The following is a 27,815-nucleotide window of genomic DNA, read 5'->3' on the forward strand; positions in this document are numbered from 1 at the left end:
TATGCTGTTTGGGTCTTTACATCCTTATTAATTTGTTACCAACTTAATCCATCTTGGTCTGAGAGGTATGCTGATATCTCATCTTATGTTTAAGCATTTCTCTTTGCCTGTCTGGTAGTTTCTGTTATATGAAAGATGTTGGTGTGTTTTCATTATGAATTGTAGCCCTTAGCACTATAAAGTGTCTTTGTCTTATTTACTTTTTTAAGGGAATTGTGTCTTGTCATATGTCCAGATCATTAACCCTAATTTATTTTAATTTCCATTTCCTGGTATATTCTTAAACATCCTTCTATTTTTTTACTCTTATTGATATTTTCATTTTATGTATGTCTTAGTATATAATATAAATTATCAAACAGAGTTGGATGTTGCTTTATTAGCAACTTATAAGAATTTCTTGTTTTAATTGGCAAGATAAGGTCATTTACATTTATTACTAGGACCAATTTGTTGGCTTGAATTAGTTGCCACTTTTTTGTTGCTGTTATATCTGTTTGTATTTATGGTTTGCTCAAAATTATAATTCTACTAATTAGCTCTTATAGATACTGCTTTTAAAATTTTCTATATCTCCACTATATGCGATAATTAGACTTGCTAGTAACCTCTTCACCATTCACTCTCTCACTTCACATTTATTTTAAAGTAATATTTTACTCTCAAGCTAATACTATGAGGTAATCAGTAATCTTATTTTTCAGCTTTATTGGGGTATAACTGACAAATTAAAATTGTATTTAAAAGTTTCAACCTATTTTTAAAAGTAGTGTGTTCTACTTATATTGTTAGAATATGTAAGCCTGTTATTTTTATCCCTGTAATTTAATTTACGCACCATTCAACAATCCCACCAGATATGTTGCTGAAGTTTGTTCTAGGTTTTTTTCTTGGTTGTCTGAAGCTAATTCCTAGGAGATTGGTCAAAAAGCGCTCAGGAGAACAATCCTTTAGTTCCGACATGGTGATAACAATTAGTCTCTGGCCTTTATACTTAAAGTCAATTTGGCTGAAATAAAAATCTTAGTTTATATTTCCATTCCTTGACTACCTTAAACATGCTCCTCCTTTGTGTTTAGGGATGAAGGATTGCTGTAGGGATTTCTTTCCTTTATAAGGGACTTCAATGTTTGCCTTGGTTGATATATACAAATCTCCAGCAGTAGAATATTCTGTTCTAGGTCCGTTTTCCTGTACACAGTATGCCCTATCGATATGAAGCTTCCATTATTGTTACTTCTAGTACTGTTACTCCTTCAGAAAAATATGCTAACATAGACACACATATTTTCTTTTTAATTGTTTTGCTTTTTTCTTCTTTACGTGAAGTGTATACATTTTCTTTCAAATTGTCTTTTCTAAATTTATCCATTTATTTATTTTGTGGATTTTCTTATTCCTCTTCTCTGTGTTCTATTTCCTTTATTTCCCATGATGTCCATTTATTTTTGTATTCCTTCTAGTTTAACATTATGAAATAACTTTACTTTCATTTTGGTGTAAATCTGTCCTTTGCACATCCTACCTTTGTTTATCCATGTTATTTTTGAGCCTTACTCTTTCTAATTTATCAAAATTCTCTTGTGACTTCAATAATGTTCTTAATTTCTTTGGGTTTATTTTGAATTCAACTGCTTTATGTTTGTATGTTTCTCTCACATATTTGTTGACTTAGGACTCAGCTCATTTACATACTTTCCTTAAAATATCTTTGCATGAACTTTAATCATAGTATTTTTAGTTGCTCATCTTGAAATGAGATAGATTTTTCTGCACACTCAGAACATTTCTGCCTAGCTTTTGGGTTGGGCAACCAAAATCTTCCCAGTTTAACTCATCAAGCTCCCCCTCATATGTAATTTACTGCTAATTACTTACACCTTGGAAAATGTAGTTCTAAGATCTGCCTCCTGTGGACGCTTCTTCAGTGTGTGAGTTTCTTTATCCTCAAGGTCCAATATTGCTGCATGCCTTCATTTGGATACCACGTCTCTCTCCTCCTGAAAGGAAGTTTTCATTGGGAATTATAGTAACCCTCAAAGTCTTAGTCCTGATCTTTCTACAGCTCCTTAACAGGTACCCATGATCTCTTTCACTCACTCACAATTTGCAAACTGTGATACTTTGGGACTTGTAGAGGTAGGTTTTTATTTCGTAGTTTTGTGAGAACAAGAATGTCAATATTATTCTGTGGCAGAATAAATAGGATTTTATAAAATTTATCACTTTTCTAATGTGGCAATTACATAGTTTTTATCTCTGTGAGGATTTATATTTCTATGATTTAGCCTGTAATCCTCATCAGACTAGGCTTAGGCAAATATGTCTTCTGTGTCTTCTTCCAAGTGTGTAATAGTAATATGAAGAAGTACTTTTAAGGGATGTTATCAGGATGTTCTCAGAAATCACCCTCAGAGTTAACTATAATGCGTATATGTTAGCATTTGCATCTTTGGCTTCAGTTCATCCAAGAGCATGTCCACCTAAGTAGATTATAATAATGTCCTCCCTTCTCCACTTTTGTTAGCAAAGTATAAGATAATTGCATTCATTGTTGTAAACAGCAATTACATAGAAAAGGCAATTATCTATGCATGATGTTTTAAACACCGAGTATAAAATTTGTCTCAAGGAGGCCAGCCCAGTAGTGTAGTGGTTAAGTTTTCATGCTCTGAATCGGTGGTCCAGAGTTCACAGGTTCAGATCCCTGGCACTGGCCTAGCACTGCTCAAGTCATGCTGTGGTGGCATCTCACATAAAATAAGGGAAGATTGGCACAGACATTAGCTCCGTGACAATTTTCCTCAAGCATAAAGTGGAAGATTGGCAACAGATGTTACCTCAGGGCCAAGAATCTACCTTACCCCCCTAAAAAGAAAAAAGTTGTCTCAAAGGAGACCAATAAAGTATATTCATTTTAATATGTAAAATATTTTAATACAAATATACACAACATACTTCTTTAACAAAAAGCCAAACTTTAAAGAGGCATAGTAATCACAACTACAAAGAACCAAAAAGATAGCACTTAATTCCTCAGGGTTCATTTTCAAGAAACTATGCATTCATAAAAGTGTGAAACAGAATGGAAGAAAAAAGCCTTATACATTGAAACCAATAGGTCATTGGAAGCCAAGAAAGGTTATAGTTAGTAAAATTCCTTTACTTGAGCGTTAACAAAACGAGAGTAAGAAGAATTTCATCCTCATTAGTTTAGACTGTAGATTAAGATTATTTTAGATATATTATTTGTTGTTTCTTTTTATCTTTTTAAGGGTTAACTTAGAACTAATTTTTCCCTTGGATTCTGGCCAAATTGGCAAGGAAGTTCATTAAAAATAAAAGCATTACTGTTCATAATACCATATCAAGAAGATTGATTTGCACAACATTTATTATAGGCTAAACAAATGTTAAAGGTGCATAGTCCATACAACTGCCTCAGGTAAAACACTGCCAGAATCATTCATCCAACCAACAATAAATCTAGCCAGCATATGAAAAAGAAATTATATTGTTAATTTGCCGTGATTCTATAAGTAAATCTGAGTTAAAATAATTTTAACTAAAAAATACAATAATGTGTTTTGGGAATTTAAACTGCATACGATTTAAACATACAATCATTTTTGTTTTAGAAAATAAAAAATAAAAGTAAAGTAACATATATCCTTAAATGTTTTTATTGTGGTAAAATGCACATAACACGAAATTGACCGTTTTAACCATGTTTAAGTATATAATTCAGAGGCATTAGATACATTCACAGTGTTGTGCAACCATCGACATCATCCATCTCCAGAACTTTTTCTACACGCCAAAATGAAAGTCTGTGTCCCCTGAACAATAACTCCCCATTATCTCCTCCCCTCAGCCCCCGGGAACCACTATTGTACTTTCTGTCTCTATGAATTTGCCTACCCCATATAAGGGGAATTACCCCATATTTGTCCTGTTATGTCTGGTTTATTTCATTTAGCACAATGTCTTCAAAGTTATCCATGATGCAGCATATATTAGAATTCCATTTCTTCTTAAAGCTGAATAATATTCCATTGTATGTATATACCACATTTTGTTTATTAATCTTTTGATGGGCATTTGGGTTTTCGCCTTTCAACTATTGTGAATATGCTTCTATAAACCTTGGTATACAGGTATCTGTTCAATTCCCTGCTTCCAATTATTTTGGATATATACCTAGAAATGGAAAGGCTGGATTATGCGAGAACTCTATGTTTAACTTTCTGAGGAACAATGATACTGTTTCTCATATATATTTTTAAAATATAATTATGACATTCTATATAATTTTTTCCTTTAATTGTTAGGATATATCATCAGTAAGCTAATGAAATGAAAATAATGTAGAAAATTATGAAGTAAATTATGTTTTTTTATAGAAAAACAAATTGAGCATTTAAATGTTCAATCCTATTGTTTTCCTTAATCTTGCATGGCAAACTTGCTTCTAAATTCTTAGAAAGTAGACATAATTTCATGCATAAATCATTATAAACAAAAAGGAAAATCTGCTATTTCACTCAAAATATATACAGAGTTAGCAATTTTTGCAGACTGTATTTCCAGGTTGTTTTCCATGTATGCACAAGTTTTTTAATTAACACAAATGGGATATTATTATATATGCTGATCTACATATTTTGTTTATTTTACAACATATCTCTGTATATTTTCATATAAAGTCATTATTATAAATCATTATATGGATAGACCATAGTTTATGTAACAGAATTCCTAATGGCAACCTAGGTCATTTTTAGGATTTTGTTAGTAGAAATAATGCTGCATTTATCATTTGTACAGATATGTATTTGTCAAGTTGCGTGATTATATTTTTGGATAAAAATGATTAGAAGAATTCATAGTTAAAGGGTTATATACAGTCCAAATTTTTTTAGATTTTATAAAGCTATGTTATGCTATTATAAAAATCTTTTTTTCTATATGACATCATGCTAACAAAAGCCTTTAATATCCCAAGATTATAAGAATATTCTGTATAATTTATCTTATAATACTTGAAAGTTATAGATTTTAATATATCTGAAATTTATTATTTCATGGTGATAGGTAGGAATCTAATTTAATTTATATTTTCCAAAAAGCTGCAAAAAGTAGTTATGAATAATTTAAACTATATGATATTAGAAATATTTCTTTATTAGCTTTACTTGACCCAAATCGGTATGTAGCAAAACATTGAAAATCTGTTATGTGAGTTTCGATTTCTTATTTCGAAGACAAGAGGAGTCTACAATTGTTCCTTATTGCCTGAATATAGTAAAGTAAATTGAGTTTAAATGAGCATAAGTAAGACAAGCATGATAAAGATTGATTCATTTGGAATTATTGAAAGCTACAGAATCAGAACATAAGTCTTACTGTGAAAATGCAAAGTGAGTGAAATTCATTTTCAGAGAAAGTTTTAAATTCAGCCTAGCAAGGTCAGTTTCTTTTGCAGACCAAAAGAGTATATTAGTAATTTCTGCCCTCAAAGAGGCTACAATATATTTCAAATTATATCATCCTATATCCAACAAAACAGGGTTAAATATATTTGTAAAATTAATGTATATTAATTTTTGTTGATGTATACCAAAAGCTAAAATAAAGAAAACATTACTTAGTCAAATATATACAGTGTAAAAGCTCCTGAGAGAAGTGTAAATATAGGCTGACTATTGAATTCTGTATTCATCTTCCACGCTATATTTTAGTCCATGTATTTTTTTCATTATATTTATATTTAAACATTGGAGGCATATAATTGGAGATAAAATGAAAACATTAACTAATAGTATTTTTAACAAGATCCTTTTAAGGTAGCTTATCATATTTCCATAGTTTAAAACTAACCAAAGAACAGCTACTAAATTTACATGAATACAAGGTCAAAGTGTACTATATTTATGTGCAATATGAACAATTGGAGGAATATAAATCATTGTTTTCAAAATTTCTCTTTCATAAGGATTCCCCAAAATTATATAATTATTTCCTGATTTTAGAGACCATAATGTAGGATATTTTCCCATTTTTGTCTCCTATCTATGAAACTTTGTCTCTTAGATGATTAATCACTTTTAAAATGGAACTGTTTGCAAGAGTATATGCCTTCATATGCAGAAATGAAACCAAGCCTTGGATATCCATTAACTTAAGTAAGTTTTATCTTCTCTTTGTCTTGTCCATTTTTTAATGTTGAAAAAATGGTGATATAATGGAGTTCATCATCAGCCTAAATCAACTTACGGATGGATGTTAATGACAGAAAAATAATGTATCACAGATTTCTTTGTGTGGTATTACCTTAATGCAAAAAATAAATTGCATTGTAGTTTTCAGTTTCAGTGATGTTGGTTATGATTTCTCCGAGTAAGCATTACTTTACTTGGTAACCTCGGTTCACAGCAGAAGCCAGACAATTGCTGTCAACTTAACGCAGCCATTGAATCTTTTTATCCGCTGCTCATATCCTAGCCATCCTTAAGTTGATTCTCAGCTTTCAGAAAATGAGTGATTACATCTTCATACCCTTTCTCTTTGGCTTTGTAGAATGGACTGAATTACTTAACAGGCCTTGTTCTGCCCTTTGAATTCCAGGTCTGAATTCTCTGCTGAACTATTTAAGAGTCTTAAAAATAAATTCTCAATGAAGTCATAGCCCACATTTCTTTTTGAACTTTTGTACAAATGTCACAACGCTCTATTATATAAAATTAATTCAAAACATAATGTAACATATAGTCTTACCCTTTAGTTAGCTTTCAACTTCACTGATTCCTCATTGCCGTTGTTATGAAATTCAAAGACATAGGCAAACGGACGTAAGGGAATTACTAATAGAAGAAACAATATTCAATTTCATATAGTTCTTTCTGAATCATGAGGAATATAGTATTCTTGAAAAAAAGAATAGGTTTTGGTTATGGTTTTATCCTTTCAATAGTACTATTTCAAAAATAATTAGCCCAGCTTTGTGAAAGAAAGCACATAATCAAGTAATAAAGCAAAATCTGACACCAAGTAATGGAAGTCTGGAAATAAAACTGGGGAAAGATGAAACCCATAATATTTAACTGCATTACAAAATTATATGTGTGAGCCATATTTGTATTTCTTAAGTGCAAGTTATATATCTTTGAAATTATGTAGACAAAATATTATCCAAATGACCTGAAATAAATAATGATAGAAACAGATTGTGTTATAATTTTAAAAGGATAAAAAAAATAGAGGGATCTTAGACCCTTAGTTGTGGGGATGTAGTCTTAGAATTAATCTCAGCCTATTGCATGAAATTGGGAAAATATACCCCAGCAAAAGAAATTCAATTGCCTAAGTCATATTGACATAGGAACAAGATCTAAGAGCTCGTGTTCCTTATCATATCAGCAAATTACTAAGCCAATTTCATTCATGAGAAAAGATCATTTAGTTTTGGTTTCTCCAAGCCCTTATCTAATAAAAATATATACATTCATTGGCAATTTCTTCAATTCCTTTCAATCGTTCTCCTTTGCTATAATTAAATAATCCATAAAGCATGACTATAATATGAAAACAAATTTTCAACTGTAAGTTTTGAAGCTAATTTCCTGTGGCTTACATCCTGTGAATTTTATGAGATTAAGTTCAGATTTAATTAGGATACCTTGTATGAAAGTTGCCCATGCACAAATAAAATTTAAAAGAAAGAGTAGGAAAGTTAGAATTGAGAACAAAATTTGATAACAACAAAAAGACAGAAAATTAATGTGAAAGGGTAGAAGAATAAAACAGAGTATATAGAATGTGTACAAATAGAGATGAATGATTGTACTTCCAAATGAAAATATGATTTTTAAATACAATATGTACACAACTAAACGTTTTCAAATCTCAAAGTGCTTTCAGGGGAAAACAACGTCTTTGTAAGTGAGATACTTGGTACATATACCCACACTCAAAGGTAATAATATAGAATTCTGTTATTAATGTCCAGCTGGTTGGAATATCAGCCCACAGCTCATTTTCATGAATGGTCTCTCCCACTGTGATGATATCTTCTTCTTTAGTCTGCAACTTCTCTAAACAGATTGAAGAAAAGATGTGTTCTATTCCAGAGAGAGATAGTAACAGCAACCTCTCATTTTCTAACTTTCTCTACAATGTCAAATTCTTGGCCTTCTATATTTTTTATGTAAAAAAAATCTGAAAAAAGCATCTGATTTTAAAAAAACTAGCAGGGCCTTATTTCAAGAGGAGAAATAACTGGACTACAACATTGAAAAAAAAACCCAGTAAATTCTATTCTTAGTGGCCAACCCATTCATGAGAAGAATTTGGAAAGTAATTCAGATGGCTAAACTGAAAGATATCCATTCCACGAATATTTATTAACTATTATATACAGCTTGTTGTTCTAGAGCCTTTATTTGCAGAGGTCAACAAAACAAATGTAGTCTCTCTCTTCCCTAAGCTGGAGAGAGCATTCCAAATAAAATCATACAATCATTAATTTCCCACCTGTGGTAAGTATTCCAGAGAATAAATAAAGAGTGTCACGAGGTCACATCAGAGGGAAAACTGGCCATATTTGGGAAATCAGAACAAGTATGTCAATGGGGCCAACATCTGTAAAGGTGTAAAGGGTAAAGTTGAATTCACAATAAGGAGTTACAAAGAAAAAAGAAAAAGGAGGGATTAAGAGGAGAGACTTGAGAGGATTTTAGAATGAAGAATTTTTGTTATACTTTCTTGTCAGAGTGTACATTGTATATCATTGAGTATTGTTAAATTAGGTAACTATTCAATATGTGTGCAGCCCTAAGCTGGATACCATGTCAAAAAAGTTTTCAGGTCCTGTCCCCAGTCATCTTGCATTTATGATTAAAAACAAATTTCTCTAAAGTTGTTGTTCTTGTTGATGCCTGAGCTACTACAAATAATGAATCCTATTTTAAAAGTATATTTTAAGGGATCAAAATAAGCCAGCATTATTAGCTTTCAAGAAAGAATAACATATGAAAAATTAAATATCTTTTATGGTTCTTTTAGCAAGTAATCCTTTGTGTTGGATCTATTCACTATTGACAAGTAAGAAAAAATGTTTAATCAATTTGAAAGAAAGAAAATACACAGTCTGCCTATTCTGGAGTTCCTCCTTTGCTACCTTAAAAATCATTGAGTAGAGGTTCACTAGCTTGAAGTTGGTCTTTGACATGCCTTCATGCTTTTCTGAAAGCTTTCATGCATGAGATCTTTGAGGATAATATAGTTGCATAAATATACGCAGACGGGTCATTGAAAACTTACAGTCAAAAAGAATGTCTAAGACAGGAATTATCTTTCCCCATCCCCAAAAGGCAAAACTCTTGTCTTTGGATAAGACAAAAGATATAGAATCTACATGCTTTAGGGGTTTGAGATTTTCAGTGATCTGATTGAAGAGATGAAATAAAGCAATTTTCACTTTTCCCAATGGATCCTCCAAGAAAGAAAATACTCTCATATGATTTTTCAATTATGATTTTTTAAAAAAAGATACACAAGGCAAACTTTTGCTGGATCCAAATCTTGGGCTTCTATGGTTTTGGATGATAATCATGTGCTTACCTTTGCGTTTACTTTTTATTATCTTTCCTTTTTCGTAGTTATTGATACAAAAAGTTGGCTAAGTTTAAACTGAGTCTAGACTTATTGATTGCAACTTGCCATTTAATTGTATATTCTGTTAGATAGTAATAACAGGAAAGCATTCTGAGATGTTTGCATGAAGGGTGTCATGCATAGCAAATATAAGTGATGGATGGATAATATACTAGGTTTTTAAAAGTATTAGCTAACCTCTTACTAAACCACTTAAAAATATTTTTTTTTAAATCTTGGATCTGGGAAGACAAGGAAGATTGGAGGAGAACAAATGCTGTATTGATTATTTTTAAAAGTTAAAAAGAGTGATCTCAAATAACTTGAAAGAATAACATCAATACTTAATAAAATAATGGACCAGATATTCAGAGAGGAAATGTTAAGTCCAGAGGCAATAAAATCAAGCACAATAAGAAAGATGATTTTTCAGGTGAAAATTATGACAGGTTATCAATATTAATTCCCAATAGAATTGAAAAAAAAATCCTAGCAACTAGAAGAAAGTAAAATAGTGTGTATGTGCATATAGCCCTCAGTTAATAAAGGAGGTCTAAAAACACCTATGATTTTATCAAGTATTCTCAAAGTCATATTCAAGTACACCTATTCTCATACTAACCACCACTCTTTGTTTACACTCTTACCTTTAAACTCTTATGTGCCCCATTGAACTTTAAAGATTCCAAGTGAGCTAGAGAGCTTTTGAGAGAAAATACAAAAGGATATGTGTAGTACAATATGAAATTTCACAGTGGGTTTTTGAAAGCAATCTCCTGTTTATATTGAAAGGCACCAGGATACAACAGTATAAGTATAGATATTGGAGCTAAGGGACCTTAGTAAAATTTTGGCCCTTCTGATATTCTAGGTACATAACCATAAGCAATCTGCTTAATTTTTATTAACTTCAGTGGATCATCCATAAAAAAGGGGTTATAATAGATTCTCTGCAGTTTTTGTGTTATATATAAAATGTCTAAATTATAATAAATGCTATATCATTGCTAATTTTTAAAAAATGAATCATTTAACTTAATTGTAGACATTCCCATCACCTTAAGTTCTGTTGTTCAATAACAAGTTTTTTTGTTTTTTTTTTGTCACGAGGAAGAGTAGCCATGAGCTAACTATCGCCAGTCCTCCTCTTTTTGCTGAGGAATCCTGGCCCTGAGCTAACATCCGTGCCCATCTTCGTCTATGTTATATGTGGGACACCTACCACAGCATGGCATGCCAAGCGGTGCCATGTAGGCACCCGGGATCCAGCGAAGCCCGGGCCACTGAGAAGCGGAACACGGGCATTTAACCACTGCGCCACTGGGCTGGCCCTGCTCAGTAACAAGTTTTAATCTAGAACCTGTTTAATTCCAGGTACTCCGCTGGGTAGCGGGAATGCATGGTTAGGTAAAGAGATTGAGTCCTGACCTAAAAGGGATTTGGCCTGGTTGAGGCGTCAAACATAAAATCACAGCAATAAGGATAACAAGTCAAAACAATATAAATACAATAAATTATCCATGTAATTTCAAATTGCAATAAAGAATTTGAAAAGAAAGGACACATGCTAATCTGAGCTGTTGAATCTGAAAATCTGAGTTGTGTTTTTAAACCCATACTCTTTTTTCCCTATCAACTGCTTTCCTACAGGTTCTGGCTCTTTGAACCTTGACAAGATGATCCAGTTTCATGCTAACTCACCCTAATCTCCCACACAATCTTTTTTCCAACAAGGCTGTAACCTAGTGTCTTGAGGGGTGAACAGATAGGACCATGTTCCCACTCCCAAGTATCACATGACATTGAGATTTTCCCTAAAACCCTTATTTAAGATAGAAACCCAGTACTCAGCAACTCACCATCCTCTGGTTTGCCATACTTATCATCTAACGTAATTTACTCTTTAATTTAATGTGCCCCCCCCCAAATAAAATGAAAGCTTCACAAGGATTGTCTCTACCTTATTTTGCTATTCTGTCCTGAGCACCAAAGCACAGGAAAAGCATACTAGAACATACTAAGGGTTTAGTGAATATTTTTTAATCAATGAATGAAGACTGGAGAAATGGTTGTAAAGCAAAACTGAAAATGGTAACAGGCCCAAGAACAATAAAAGAAGAAGATTTTTATAACCTGTATATGTTTTCCTCCTCCCTTTGTATCAATTTTCTTCCCTCCTTATTTCCCTTCCACTCTTTTTCTCTAATTTTTACCCCTTCTCTGCTAAGTATTCAGGTGAATGTATAAGATGGCCGTCGGAAATGAAGAGAACATGAAAGAAAGAAATAGATGAATCAACCCTGAGGAAACTAGAGAATATGCAGTGGGTCTAGGGCAGCTGTGGAGTGACTGAAAATTAGAAAGGGAAGGAGGGCTAAGCATTTGCAGGGTTATAAACCCTGTCAGGGAGTTTGATTTTTTCCTGAAGACAATAGGAGGCGGAGAAGGTTTTCTTGGGAGCACAGCATGATCAGATTTGTGTTTGTATTTCTCTAAACTCCTGATTTTCCTTCCACTTTTGAAGTCCCTGTTTTTTCACGGTATTCACAGCAGGTCCATTTTAATGTAAACAAAGTGCACACAGCCAACCTTCACATAACTTTGAGATTAGACATCAGTTTGTTCCTTAGACAAGACTTCCTCGTTGGCCTTCTCCAGTGTAGGCATTTCTGTCCCTTGGTACCTCTGTAGGGAGCAGGGATGATATTCTCCAACCTCCTCACTGCTGTTTCCAGATAATTACTCCTCTTCCCTCTGCTAAAACCCCTCTTCTCTTTTCCTTTGGGCCTCCTGCAAACTACTACAGTCTGTTTGCTTTATCTTCATGCTGCTGTCTGTTAACTTCAGGGCAACTTCCTTGATATCCTCATTAATTGAGGGTATGGCACCTGTTCCATAGTAAATCATCAAATCTTATTATCAATCTGAAGGGTCCAAAGTTTATGTGAACAGCTTCTCCAACTTCATTGTCAAAATGATCTTTATAAAATGTAAACCAGAACATGTCACACTACTGCTTGGAATCTTTCACAGCCTTATTTTTCCCTCCTAGATTAAAAAAATGCCTACTCCTTAGCCTGTAACATTAGTTCTCAACCAATCTTGCCCCCAGGGAATATTTAGCAATACCTGGAGACATTTTCAATTCTCACAACTAGAAGAGTGCTACTGACATCCAGCGGGTCTAGGCCAAAGAGGCTGCTAAACATCCTAAAATACACAGGACAACACCTCACATCAAATAATTATCTAGTCCAACATGTCAATAGTGGTAAGGTTGAGAACCTCTGGCCTGTAAAGTCTTCAGTGATTTAGAGCTTTCCAAAACAATCCAACAGAATCTTTACTATTTTTCTCACTCACTCACTCCACTTTAGCTATTTCAGCCCCATTTTGATTCCTTATATTGCCAAACTTTTTCCCACCTGAAGGTCTTGGTCATTACTACTGCCCAAAACAGTTTCTCCTGTCCCATTTCAGATGGAGAGAAGTGCACTGTGGTGCATACACATATGGCACAATATGGCGAGGTTTCAGATCTGAAACTAAATAGGTAAGACGGCCTAGCAAAATCCAGGGTGTTATTAGGTATGTTAAGAAGTTGAGATGTTTTACCTAAGAATAATGGAAGCCAGAGATCAAACATAAGCAGGGGAAACAGCATGAAGAAATTTCTGTTTTAATATAATAAATAATGTTTCTAAGAGTGATGTTTATCAATTATCTTTCAAGATTCAGGATTTGGGTATTTCTATAAAACATTTATCTCATATAACCCCCAATAGCTCCAAGATCAAGTGAATATCACTATTCACATTTACAGGTGAAAAAACAAAATAAAGCGGTTAAGCCTACCTCTCAGGGTCGAGGCTCACAAGTAGGAGAGGCAGGGTTCAATCCCAAGACTAGTCTGATTCCAGATTCAGTGTTCCTACCACTAAAGAGGAGAACTCAAGAAAGAATGAGATGGGCAAGACAACATAGCGACTCTGTAACAGTTAGGGCTGGGGTAGATAGAGGCACATTGGAAATATGAATCCAAGGAGAGGCCCTGGAGAGAGTATTAGATGGATTTAAGAGAAAATTAGAACATGCAGTCAATAGGACGTGAAAACTGAACGTGAGGATGAGGGAAAGGAAAAATTCCTAACCAAATTGGTTTCAGGCTGAGGTAACAGAGTACATGTTGTTATTATTCTTTATTTCTTCTGATTGTTGAACATGACGGTGAAAGAAGTAGTGAATGTTTAATTTGGATAATAATTTTAGTTTTGTGATTGTGGAGAAGTTCAATAGCTCTACAGGTGTGTTTCAGGAGAGAGGGAAGTCCTCTGCATCGGAAGTTAGTCTCATCAGCATGTAGATGATAATGGATACCAGGACTTGGATGACATCATCTTGGGGGATTTGTAGAGTGAGAAGTGCTCTTAGGTCATAATCCAGAGCAGCCTCAACAAGTGTTAAAGTGTAAGAGGCAGAGAACTCTGCAAAGGGTGACTAAGAAGGAGAAAAACCAGGCAAGTCTAATATCTTGTATGTAAAAGAAAGAGAGATTTTCAAAAATAGAAATGGGAGTGTGATGGTTAGTGTTGTTAGAGCTCAAGTATGATCAGGCCTGAAATATTAAAATTTGACTAATGATGTGGTAGTGAGGGAGAATCTAGATGAAAACAGTTTCTGTAGACTAATGGGAACAGAAGAGAAATTGTAATAGGTTGATGTTAAAAATAAAAAAGTGAAGGCAAGTAGATACAGAATGAGGATAGGAAAGGAAATGATCAATTTGTAATGCAAAAATGTGTCTTAAGTGCTGTGCGTAACAAAACTTTATCAAAAGAGAGGGAGAAATTGAAGGAATGGGAAGAGGAAAGAGAGAGAACAAAGTCATTTTCTTACCTGAAAGATAGAAATATCAGGCTAAGAAGAGAGTATATATTTTTCCGCTTCATCTGGGGAAAAAAAAAGAGGAGAGAATGTAAATGTAGATGCCTTGAATGTGTGGAATTAGTTACAGGATCTTTAGGGTGTGCTTCTCTGCGTGTCATTATTTTTAAAGTTCTGAGTGTATTGAAACCATCCACTGAGAGCAAGAGTAACGTGACAAGGTAAGGCAGAGGGATTTACAAAGTAGAAAAAATGTCTGAATTAGCTGTAGTATATGAGAGAGAGAGCAAACTAAAGACTAAAATTGTTGGACCTGTGGGATTGTTGAGCATGCACTGGAGAAAATGCTGATGTGTGGAGTTGTCAAATTTTCTCTAGCAATGCTTAATGCCCCAAGTGCAGGTCAAAACAAGGCAGAAATTTAGATTCTTTCAAATTTGAGTTGTGAGAAAGTAATGGAACAAATTGTTGACTACATTTACAAGAGACTCGAATATAAGCTGGAGATGGAATAGAGATCTTGTTGAGGTCTAAGAGTAGTTAAACGAAAAGACTAGACAGATCAGAGGAAAACGTCAGATACTGAAATATCTGAAGGTAGTATTTTTGAGACAAGCTAATGTGGTTGATGGCTAGGACTCTGTATGCTCATGAGAAGGAAAGGGCACTGGAGAAAATAAGGTCAAATAAATGTAAGGCCAGGTGTAGAATGGTCATCCTTCCACAGTCCCTTGACTTCTCTCTGGATGACAACAGGACTTGGGCAGAAGAAAATCAGCCAGGTGCAAGTGTTTTCTAGATGTCAGCTCTGCCTATGACCTCTACCTCTCTCCTTGCTATATCAATCATTTCCTTTCTTTTGTATCTTAATATTTTTTTACACATAATTTATTTCATTTAACTACATATATTCAAACTTTTTTCAACAAAAAAATGCTCTTTCTTTTCCCCTGGATTGACTGAAAACACATTCATATCACAAAAATTCTTTAAAATGGTGTAAATTTTTAGACAAATATGATGTAACTGAGGAAACATCATTGTTTACTGCAACAACATATATATACTTTATATAAACAATACTTTATATATAAAGTATATGATTAATATACATATAAGGTATATAAACAACAACTCATGACAGTATTGAAGATTACTGATGACAGGTTTTGTATACAGAAGACTGTGTGACAGAAGACTGGTATTTCAGAATCTTTATATTTTATCATGAATCCTGGTTTTACTGTAATTGTGATTTTAAAAAAAGTCACTTGGTATCTGCTTTTCTTCATCTATAAAATGACCATTTGGTGTTGACACATTGGACATAATATTTATTAAATGAAAATACGCATTAAAATGTCTATCCTCCTGAAAAGACAATATACATTAAATCCTCATTATCAACAATTAATATTTATTGCAGATAAAAATGAACCAAAGGGAGACAAAGCGATCTTTAATAAACAGGTGAGTATAAAAAGATTTGAAAATCAATAAGGTAAAATTGCCTTCCTCTTAAAATGAATTAAGTTAAAATCAATCTATTGCCAAACCATGGACTATAATTTATTTAACCATTTCTTTCAGGATTCAGAAGACCCAGGCATTAGCCCTAAGAGATTATAAAACTCAGACTTTGGCAGATGTTGCCAAGCAGTTTGGTGTCCTTATTGATGGGGAAGACATAAAATGAGGATGATTCTAGGCACCCTCGTCAATGCAAATGTACTTTAGAAGGATTTCAGATAACACCTGAATCCTAAGGATGAAAGATAAGTTTTATCTTTTCTTTCTTTAACAACAACATTATTGAGATACAACGATGTACAATAAACTGCATGTATTGAAAGTGTGAAATTTTGTTTTGACAAATGTAGATGTCTGTGAAACCATTGCCACAAGAAAGATGATGAACATATCCATTGCTCCCCAAAGTTTCTTTGTGCGCTTTTGTAATCCCCCCGTTCCTATAGTCCCTCCTAACCACTTAACTACTTTCTGATGTTGTAAATTGATCTGCATTTTCTAAAGTATCATAAAAATGGAATCATACAGTATACACTCATTTTGTCTAACTTTTTTTGTTTAAATCAGTATAAAAACCCATCAATCTAGTTTACCATGTTAACAAACTAAATAAAGATGAAAACAGAAAACAACCCAAAGTCCATCAACAAATGAAAAATGAACAAATAGTGATCTATCCACACAATGGCATATGACTTGGCAAGAAAACGGACTGAACTATTGATACTTGCTACAAAATGGGTGAATCTCAAAATAATTTTGCTGGTTAAAAAAAAGACAAAATGATTATAAACTGCATGGCTTCTTTTTTATGAGACTCAAGAAATATTTGCAAATAATACATTTGATAACCTACTATTCAGAATATACATGTTCTGTGCTTTTGCATGGTACGTGTTAATGATATATTTATTTTATGTTATACAGAGAAAAGTCACAATTATTCCTGTTGTCCTAGTGTTTTTTGTTTGTTTGTTCATTTGTTTGGTGAGAAGGATTCGCCCTGAGGTAACATCTTTTGGCAATCTTCCTCTTTTTTGTTTCCTTGAGGAAGATTAGCCCTGAGCCAACATCTGTGCCAACCTTCCTCTACTTTGTATGTGGGATGCCTCCACGGCACAGCTGATGAGAACAGTAGGTCTGCAGCCGGGATCCAAACCTATGAACCTGGGCTGCCAATGCAGAGTGCGAGGAACTTGAACCAGGCCACGGGGCCAACCCCTATACTGGTGTTTTTCAGTTAGGCATATATTTTGAAATTTGTCAAATTTAGTGGTTGTTATTATTTTTATTAACCAATGAAAGCTTATTTGGCAACTTTGCATCATTCATAAATTTCTGGAATCAACTATAGTAAAGTTGTGTCATATTTTTTAAGGTACCGCTAAATTTTATTTCTTATTATTTTATTTGAGGACTTTGCATTTAATTTTCTGGGCTTTTCTATTTTTGTTGAATCTTGCTCAGTTTTCATTATTAATATTGTGATTTATAATAAGAAATATATATTTGGTCTTATCCCATTCCTGGCACAGAGTTCCTAAAACCCATGTAATTTCCTAAGTGGCAAGAGCTGTGGGATCAGCTTTTGTTATAATATTTGATCTTTGTCCTCAGTTCCTGAAATAGATACTTGTCAGTTGGAAAGCCACAATTTATCTTTGTATAATTAGATGAGGAGAGAAATGAAGAACCTACTGGTGGCGAAAGAAGCAAGAGTTTTCCAGGGTCTGACATTTAATGAGATAGCTATTCAGTTAAAAGTTAGTTTCCCTTGCTTTTACATGGCAGGACATTGGGCAGAGACTTGGGAATGCTCAAGCCTGAAGCCAGGCTCCTTTTATGTTCCATACTATGTTGCTTGCACGGCTGTGATTGCCACAGTAGTTGGCAGTGCCCCAGACAAATGCCCCATATACATATATAATGGCAGTTATGATGCCAGTAACTAGTTGTAGTGGTTAATTACTTCGATTGTGTAAGAGTCATCCATCTATCCATCTGGAACTAACATTCTTCACCCTCATTCTATCACATAGTTACTGTTGAAATTGACGTATTAAGAGTCTAATGGTGGGCACATGACCCACACTTAGCTAGTCCCTGCTACGAAAGGTACAGATGACATTGTGAGATATCACAGTCTCTTCTAGCTGAATCAAGTTATGGAAAGTTTGATGCTACAAGAGACTACAATTATTTAACATAGTTCAGAAAAACAGAGGAAGTGGGCTTGTTGAGAGGCAAATAAAAGGTGAAGGAGACAAAAGAGAAGATCAGAAAAAAGGCAGTCCTGATGATATTTGAGACAATGAATCTAGTTTTATGAGTTCCTATAGACTACCTCACCTTGAATTACATAAAATTGCTGAATATCTTGACTGAAATTATGTTTCTTTAGTTGGAATCATCATAACTTGGAAACATCTACTATTAATTATCTGATTTTTAAGCCAATATTCTTTTTTTAAAGATTGGCACCTGAGCTAACATCTGTTGCCAATTTTTTTCTTTTCTTTTTTTCCTTCTTCTCCCATAACCCCCTCAGGTCATAGTTGTATATTCTAGTTGTAGTTCCTTCTGGCTGTGCTATGTGGGATGCCACCTCAGCATGGCTTGATGAGTGGTGCCATGTCTGTGCCCAGGATCTGAACTGGCGAAACCCTGGGCCACCAAAGTGGAGTATGACAAGTTAAGCAATCGGCCATGGGTCTGGCCTGTAAGCCAATATTTTTGGGGAAGGATGGTGATATAGAAATAAATATCACAATGGGGCCAGCCCGGGCGTGCAGTGGTTAAGTGCACACGTTCTGCTTCGGCTGCCTGGGGTTCACTGGTTGGAATCCCGGGTGCTGACATGGCACCACTTGGCCAGCCATGCTGTGGTAGGCATCCCACATATGAAAAGTAGAGGAAGATGGGCACGGATTTTAGCTCAGGGCCAGTCTTCCTCAGCAAAAAGAGGAGGATTGGTGGATGTTAGCTCAGGGCTAGTCTTCCTCAAAAAAAAATAGCTAAATTAAAAAAAAAGAAAAATATCACAGAACTAACACTCTATTTAAAAAGAAAAGAATAACAAGATATATACAGGAAAAAATATTTCTGCAACTCTCAAACTAAGGGAAACTGACTCTATGCCAAAAATACAAGATTATAGAAAACAATTCATTCCTGATACCATTCCTCAGATGTGGTAGCAGGAGAAAGGAGGGACGCAGTGAAAAAAAAATGAGTATGAAAAAAATTCTTAACTTCCTCTTGGAGTAAAGATGAAATGTGTACTTAAAGGTACAATCATTTCAACTTGGTTATTTTAGCCAGTTCCATTTGGTGTTGTGACCTTATTATATATAATTTGATACTTTTATAGAATGAAAATATGCTGCACAGTCATATTTAATGTATTTGATGGAAATAAAACACTTATCTTTTTTGGCAAGGCCAAGTGGTATATTCAAGACAATGCCTAGAGATGCCTGCTAGTCTGAAAAGCATAACAATGCAGAATTGTTGATTTGTTGTAACAGAATAATGCTTTAAATAAAATAGGACACCTTGAAATAAATTAATACTTTTCAATATCTTAAAGTATAATGAATTTTCCTCATGAAGTAAAGATAGATTACTTAATACATTAATAGATAAATTATTTTAATCAAATAAAAAAGGAGAAAAAGATACAAGACATTAATTCAGGAGTGAATGCTTCAATATTTACATTTTCTCCCTTACCACACATTGTTTAGTAAATTTGCATCACATGCAGGGCTAGTTAGATCTAAGCAAAGGACTGATATGTCAATTTGGGTGGTTGCAATTTTGACAACTTTGGAGAATTTGTGAACACTTTCAAAGTATAAGAGAACTATGTATTACTGCAGATAATTGGTGTCTAATCATATATCTTTAAAAATGAGACAACTTTTTTTCTAAGAAAATACTTATATCTAAGGAGTACCTCATTTAATTTGTAGGATCTGGTCAAATTGACTGTTTTAAACTTTAAGTGTTATCCAGTTAATTCACCAAGGACCATGGCCTTTCACTCTTGTTTGGATGTCTTGTGGAATAATTCTGTCCAGTCAATTATGCAACATTTGGTCATGCAAGGAATAAGAGCCCTATAAAATAACAACCCATGCAAGGGAAATACTGATGAGCTGCTCCTATATTGCTTTCCCCCATTGATGTTATTCTGGTAAATTTGTTCCTGTGTTTAAGATGGTTAACCTGGCACTTATTATGATAACAGCATATGCGAATAAAAGAATAAATTACGAAGTGCATGATTCCTATTGATGTAAGCATTTGTTCTCTATCAGGAATGTGCCCAGTAACAACAGTCAAACAATACTCTTTACCTTCCAAACTGAACATTGCACACTGCCCGACTTTAGATATAATTACTTCACATAATTGTTTCTGTCAAGAATAAATGAAGCCTTAAAAGAACAATGCAATCATTACAAGTGGAGCATCTTAAGATATATATTATACTGGGCCTTTTACCCTTGGTGTGTTCTGGGTTGATATTAATGACTAAAGATTCTTAAAGCATGCATCTTCAGGCACCAAAAACAGATATCTGAGTGCCTGAGCTATTCATGGGTAATTTTAAATACACTCTTCTTGCTCAATGAAAACCTAGTAAAAGAATTATTTGTTTGTAGTTAATTTGTTCAGCCCGAGTGCAACTGTGTTGAAGAATAGAATGTGGAGTCAACATTCATTTTTAACACCAAATAATGCATATTTTACATTGATAAAAGAAGTGGTTTCTTCAAGTTGTTGACCTTTGCCTTAGAATTCCCAGTTTGCAAAGTGTATTTATATATCATATTCTCAGATTTAGATGCATTGAATGAAAAAATCATAAGGTAGTTTACATGCATAAATAAACCTGATAGAACTATAACTGCATAATCTGGTAAGGCACGGCACCTTACCCACAGTAGTGAAATTCAGAGATCATCAAAATTTATTGTGCTTGTTGGCATTTTACAACTTTTTAGTCTAAAACAGGAAAGAGACCAAACTTTAAAATTTTGAAGTCTCCAGGACAAGGCATTTCTATGCCATGAATTTAATTATATTTTTTTCAGAAGAATCTGTGAATTATCTTTCATTAATTCATTAGCATATTCAATGGAAAACTGACCAGGAACCCTGACCTCATGAAGTTTACAATCTATGATACGAAATAAATATTGAAAACTATATGTGTAAATTTAATTAGTTGTCATGGAACAAAATAGAGGGTGCTCTGAATGTTACATAACAAGGGGGCCCTGAACTATTTTGGAGAAAGAGTTGCCAAGATTTCCCTAGGAAAATGTCTTGGAATTGAGATGCAAGGACAAGAAGGAGTTAACTTAGGCAAAGTGGTAAGGATCATTTTTAGAGAGCAGCAAGAATTCACTCATTGACCAGGAAACAGGAGGAAATATGAAGATGGAAAAAGAGAGAGTCTGTCTGGCTGGAGAAAGGAAATGGATAGACAGAGCAGCATAAGAGAAGGTTATAAAGGTAGGCAGGGGTGAGATATATAGGGCTTAGTAGCTACCTTGGGATATCCCCCCCTTTTTTTTAGGCAAAATGAAAAGAGCTTAAAGTATTTTAAATACAGAATTAACATATTTCTATTAGAGCTTTAAAAACATCCAACTGATTCCAATGTGGAGAAGCAATTGGAGAAGGGTGTGTATGCACAAAAGTGATTATAAGAAAACAGCTAAGATCTGTTGCAGTAATTCAGGTCAAAGATGACAGAGCTTACACTAGAGACATGTAAATAGTGGGGACAGAGAAAAGCAAACATGTTCAATATATATTTAGAGGGAAAGAAGTAGGAGCTGGTGATAGATTAGACATGGGGAGGGTGAAATAGAAAGATGCACCAAAGACAGCTTCTGGGATTCTGGCTTGTGCAACTGAGTGTCCAACTCACTCAGGGAATGCAGAGATGGATCAAGATTTGCCAAAAGGACCATGCTGACCTTTGGATGCATCGAAGGCAAGATCCCTTTGAGGCATTCATGTAGAAGACTGGAAAAAGCAGTTGGATAGACATGCTGTAGTGCTCCGAGATTTCTGAACCTAGTTGTGAAACTAGGAACATGGTTTGAAGTCATTGGAGGATAGACGAGAATTAAAGGACTGTGCGTGCATGTGACTTCCCAAGCAGAGAGTACAGAGAAAGAGAAGAACCTACAGCGGTGCTTTGAGGACCTTCCAGATAGACCTCATCTACATGGCATGCTGAAAATATGTGATTTCTTAGGAGGCAGGAAGGTGAGAAAGTAGAAAATAACCTCTTAAAAGTCCAAAGACTGAGGGCTGGCCCGGTGGCGTAGTGGTTAAGTTTGCGTGCTCCACTTCGGCAGCCTGCGGTTCACAGGTTCAGATCCTAGGCCCGGACCTATGCACCATTCATCAAGCCATACTGTGCCAGCCTCCCACATACAAAATAGAGGAAGATTGGCACAGATGTTAGCTCAGCAACAATCTTCTTCAAGCAAAAAGAGGAAGACTGGCCCAGATGTTAGCTCAGAACCAATCTTCCTCACTAAAAAAGAAAAGAATTTCAAAGGCTAGCCTTGAGTAAATTTATTTGAAAATTTAATAATTGATGGTTATAATCTATACGAGGCCAAAGATCTAGATGGATAACACTTTATTTTATTTATTTTTATTTTTAATTTATTTTTAATTTTTTTTTTCGGATGTACATCATATTTCAAATTCTGGATACATTACATCATGTTCACCACCCGAACACTAATTATAGTCCATCCCCTCACATGTGACCCTAGTCACCCCTTTTGCCCTCCCCTCTCTCCCCTTCCCCAATGGTAACCACCAGTCCAATCTCCAATGCTATGTGGTTTTGTTTTTTTTTTTTGTCGTTTTTATCTTCTACTTATGAGTGAGATCATATGGTATTTGACTTTCTCCCTCTGACTTATTTCACTCAGCATGATACCCTCAAGGTCCATCCATGTTGTCACAAATGGCTGGATTTCGTCAATTCTTATGGCTGAGTAGTAGTCCATCATGTATAAATACCACATCTTTATCCATTCATCCCTTGATGGGCGCCTAGGTTGCTTCCAAGTCTTGGCTATTGTGTATAATGCCGCAATGAACATAGGGGTGCAAGTATCTTTATGCCTTTGTGTTTTCAAGTTCTTTGGATAAATACCCAGGAGTGGAATAGCTGGGTCATATGGTAGATCTATCCTTAATTTGCTGAGGATACTCCAAACTGCTTTCCATAGTGGCTGCCCAGTTTGCACTGCCACCAGCAGTGAACAAGGGCTCCCTTCTCTGCACACCCTCTCCAACATTTGTTGTTTCCTATCTTGTTAATTATAGCCATTCTGACCCGAGTAAGGTGATACCTCATTGTAGTTTTGATTTGCATTTCGCTGATAGCTAATGATGTTGAGCATCTTTCCATATGCCTGTTGGCCATCTGTATTTCTTCTTTGGAGAAATCTCTGTTCAGATCTTTTGCCCGTTTTCTAATTGGATTGTTGGTTTTCTTGTTGTTGAGCCGTATGAGCTCTTTGTATATTTTGGATATTAACCCCTTATCTGATATGTGGTTTGCAAATATCTTCTCCCAATTGTTAGATTGTCTTTTCATTTTGTTGATGGTTTCCTTTGCTGTGCAGAAACTTTTTAGTTTGATGTAGGCAGGAAAAAAAGTAAGACAAAAGAAATCAAACATATTACTAAAGATAGCCATCAAACCACAAGTGAAGAGAGCAAGAGAAAAAGAAAGGATCTGAGAAGAACTACTAAAACACCCCCCCAAAAAAGAAAAAGTGACAAAATGGCAATAAATACATATTTATTATAAATACATATCAATAGCTACTTTAAATGTCAATGGATTAAATGCTCCAATCAAATGCCATAGGGTGGCCAACCAGATAAAAACACAAGATCCATGTATATGCTGCACACAAGAGACACACTTCAGACCTACAGACAGTCACAAACTGAAAGTGAAAGGATGGCAAAAGATATTCCACTCAAATGGCAAAAAAAAGAAAGCAGGGGTAGCAATACTTATATCAGACAAAATAGACTTTAAATCAAAAACTGTAATAAGAGACAAAGACGGGCACTACATAATGATAAAGGGAACAATCCAACAAGAAAATATAACACTTGTAAATATCTACGCACCCAACATAGGAGCACCTAAAAATATAAAGCAATTATTAACAGACATAAGAGGAGAAATAGATAGTAACACAATAATAGTAGGGGACTTTAACACTCCACTTACACCAATGGATAGATCATCCAAACAGAAGATCAATAAGGAAACACTTGCCTTAAAGGACACATTAGACCAGATGGACTTAGTAGATATATACAGAACATTCCATCCAAAAACCACAGAATACACATTCTTTTCAAATGCCCGTGGAACATTCTCCAGGATTGATCACATATTAGGCCACAAAACAAGTCTCAATAAATTTAAGAAGACGAAAATAATACCATGCATCTTTTCTGACCACAAAGGTATGAAACTGGAAATCAACTACAGAAAGAAAACCAGAAAAGCCACAAAAATGTGGAGATTGAACAAAATGCTACTGAACAATGATTGGGTCAATGAAGAAATCAAAGAAGAAATAAAAAAATTCCTGGAGACAAATGAAAATGAAAACACAACATGCCAAAATCTGTGGGATACAGCAAAAGCGGTTCTACGAGAGACGTTTATAGCAATTCAGGCCTACCTCAACAAAGAAGAAAAATCCCAAATAGAGAATCTAAAAGTGCACCTAAAGGTACTGGAAAAAGAACAACAAAGCCCAAAATCAGCAGAAGGAAGGAAATAATAAAAACCAGTGCAGAAATAAATGAAATAGAGACTAAAAAAACAATAGAAAAAATTAATGAAACGAAGAGCTGGTTCTTCGAAAAGATGAACAAAATTGACAAACCCTTAGCTAGACTCAGCAAGAAAAAAAGAGAGAAGGCTCAAATAAATAAAATCAGAAATGAAAGAGGAGAGATTACAATGGACACCTCAGAAATACAAAAGATAATAAGCGAATACTATGAAAAGCTATATGCCAACAAATTGGATAATCTAGAAGAAATGGATAAATTCTTAGAAACATACAACCTTCCAAAACTGGACCAAGAAGATGTAGAAAATTTGAATAGACCGATCACCAGTAAGGAGATCGAAACAGCAATTAAAAACCTCCCAAAAAATAAAAGTCCAGGACCAGATGGCTTCCCTGGTGAATTCTACCAAACATTCAAAGAAGTCTTAATACCTATCCTTGTCAAACTCTCCCAAAAAATTGAAGGGGAGGGAAGGCTTCCTAACTCATTCTACGAAGCAAACATTATCCTGATACCAAAACCAGACAAGGACAACACAAAAAAAGAAAATTACAGGCCAATATCACTGATGAACATCGATGCAAAAATCCTCAACAAAATACTAGCAAATCGAATACAACAATACATTAAAAAGATCATACATCATGATCAAGTGGGTTTCATTCCGCGGATGCAGGGATCATTCAACATCTGCAAATCTATCAATGTGATACACCACATTAATAAAATGAAGAAGAAAAATCACATGATCATCTCAATAGATGCAGAGAAAGCATTTGACAAGATACAGCATCCATTTATGATAAAAACTCTAAATAAATTGGGTATAGAAGGAAAATACCTCAACATAATAAAGGCCATATATGACAAACCCACAGCAAATATCATTCTCACTGGAGAAAAACTGAAAGCTACCCCTCTAAGAACAGGAACCAGACAAGGATGCCCACTGTCACCACTCTTATTTAACATAGTATTGGAAGTCCTAGCCAGAGCAATCAGGCAAGAAAAAGAAATAAAAGGGATCCACATTGGAAAACAAGAAGTGAAACTGTCACTCTTTGCAGATGACATGATTTTATATCTAGAAAACCCTAATTAGTCCACTAAAAAACTTTTAGAAATAATAAAGGAATACAGTCAAGTTGCGGGATACAAAATCAAAGTACAAAAATCCATTGCGTTTCTATACACTAACTATGAAGTAGCAGAAAGAGAAACTAAGAATACAATCCCATTTACAATTGCAAGAAAAAGAATAAAATACCTAGGAATAAACTTAACAAAAGAGGTGAAAGATCTGTACACTGAAAACTATAAAACATTGTAGAAAGAAATTGAAGAAGACGCAAAGAAATGGAAAGATATTCCATGCTCTTGGATTGGAAGAATTAACATCGTTAAAATGTCCATACTTCCTAAAGCAATCTACAGATTCAACGCAATCCCTATCAAAGTTCCAACAACATTTTTTACAGAAATAGAACAAAGAATCCTAAAATTTATATGAAACAACAAAAGACCCCGAATAGCCAAAGGATTCCTGAGAAAAAAGAACAAAGCTGGAGGTATCATACTCCCAATGATTTCAAATTATACTACAAAGCCATAGTAACCAAAACAGCATGGTACTGGCACAAAAACAGACACACAGATCAATGGAACAAAATTGAGAGCCCAGAAGTAAACCCACACGTTTATGGACAGCTAATATTTGACAAGGGAACCAAGAGCATACGATGGAGAAAGGAGAGTCTCTTCAATAAATGGTGTTGGGAAAACTGGACAGCCACATGCAAAAGAATGAAAGTAGACCATTCCCTTACACCATGCACAAAAATCAACTCAAAATGCATTAAAGACTTGAATGTAAGACCCGAAACCATGAGACTTCTAGAAGAAAACATAGGCAGTACGCTCTACGACATTGGTCTGAGCAGCATATTTTCAAGGCCCATGTCTGACTGGGCAAGGGAAACAAAAGAAAAAATGAACAAATGGGACTACATCAAACGGATAACACTTTAAAGCTTATACTTCTGACAGCCAACTATTCTAATAGTCTCATTACCTTCTGTGAAAAATCCCCATCTCACCTCCAGAAAAATGTCACATTAGATTCAAAACTTCATCCTCATCCGTCTCCTCACACTCCACTCCCGCAAAAGGAATCTGAGCCGAAGACTTTTATCTCATCTGCTGCGCACACCTTTTCTCACACCCACGCAAATGTAACCACCTAGAAATGTCTGCACTACATATACTTTTTATCTGCTCAGAATTTATAGTCGCAAATGTTGTCTAAAGTGTGGATTTTTAATGCCTAGAAAGCATCAATCTGAGGTAGCAGATAAATGCTTTCTAACTGAAAAAAGGCATATTTTTCTAACTTCTTTTCATTATTTGATGCTGTTGAGCTTTCCCCCTTTGAAAAATTCTACTCTACCTGTGCTTTTGTAACACTATTTTCTGTTTTCTCTGTTTTTTACATTCTGTCACTAGATTCCCTTCCTCCGGCGTCCTAAAAATTATAAATGTTCAGTGATTTGTCTGTGGCCCTCTTTTCCCTTAACACTCTCCTTTGGTAATCTCATTCATTCTTTAACTGCAATGATGACCTATATATGAATGACAATATGTGTATGAGGAGGCAGTGTTATAAAGAAAAGCACATGGGTTTGGCATACCTTATGGTATAAATTCCAGCATTACTACATCCTGACTGAAGAAGTTTTTCAATTTCTCTGATTATCAATTTTCTAATTAATAAAATATATACCATATTATATTATATATGAATATAATACATATGAACATAATATAATCTTTTCATGGACTTTATGAACCTAAAGTGGCACCCAGTAGGC

This window comes from Equus asinus, chromosome 11 (assembly GCF_041296235.1).
Source record: "Equus asinus isolate D_3611 breed Donkey chromosome 11, EquAss-T2T_v2, whole genome shotgun sequence".
Classification (NCBI taxonomy): Eukaryota; Metazoa; Chordata; class Mammalia; order Perissodactyla; family Equidae; genus Equus; species Equus asinus.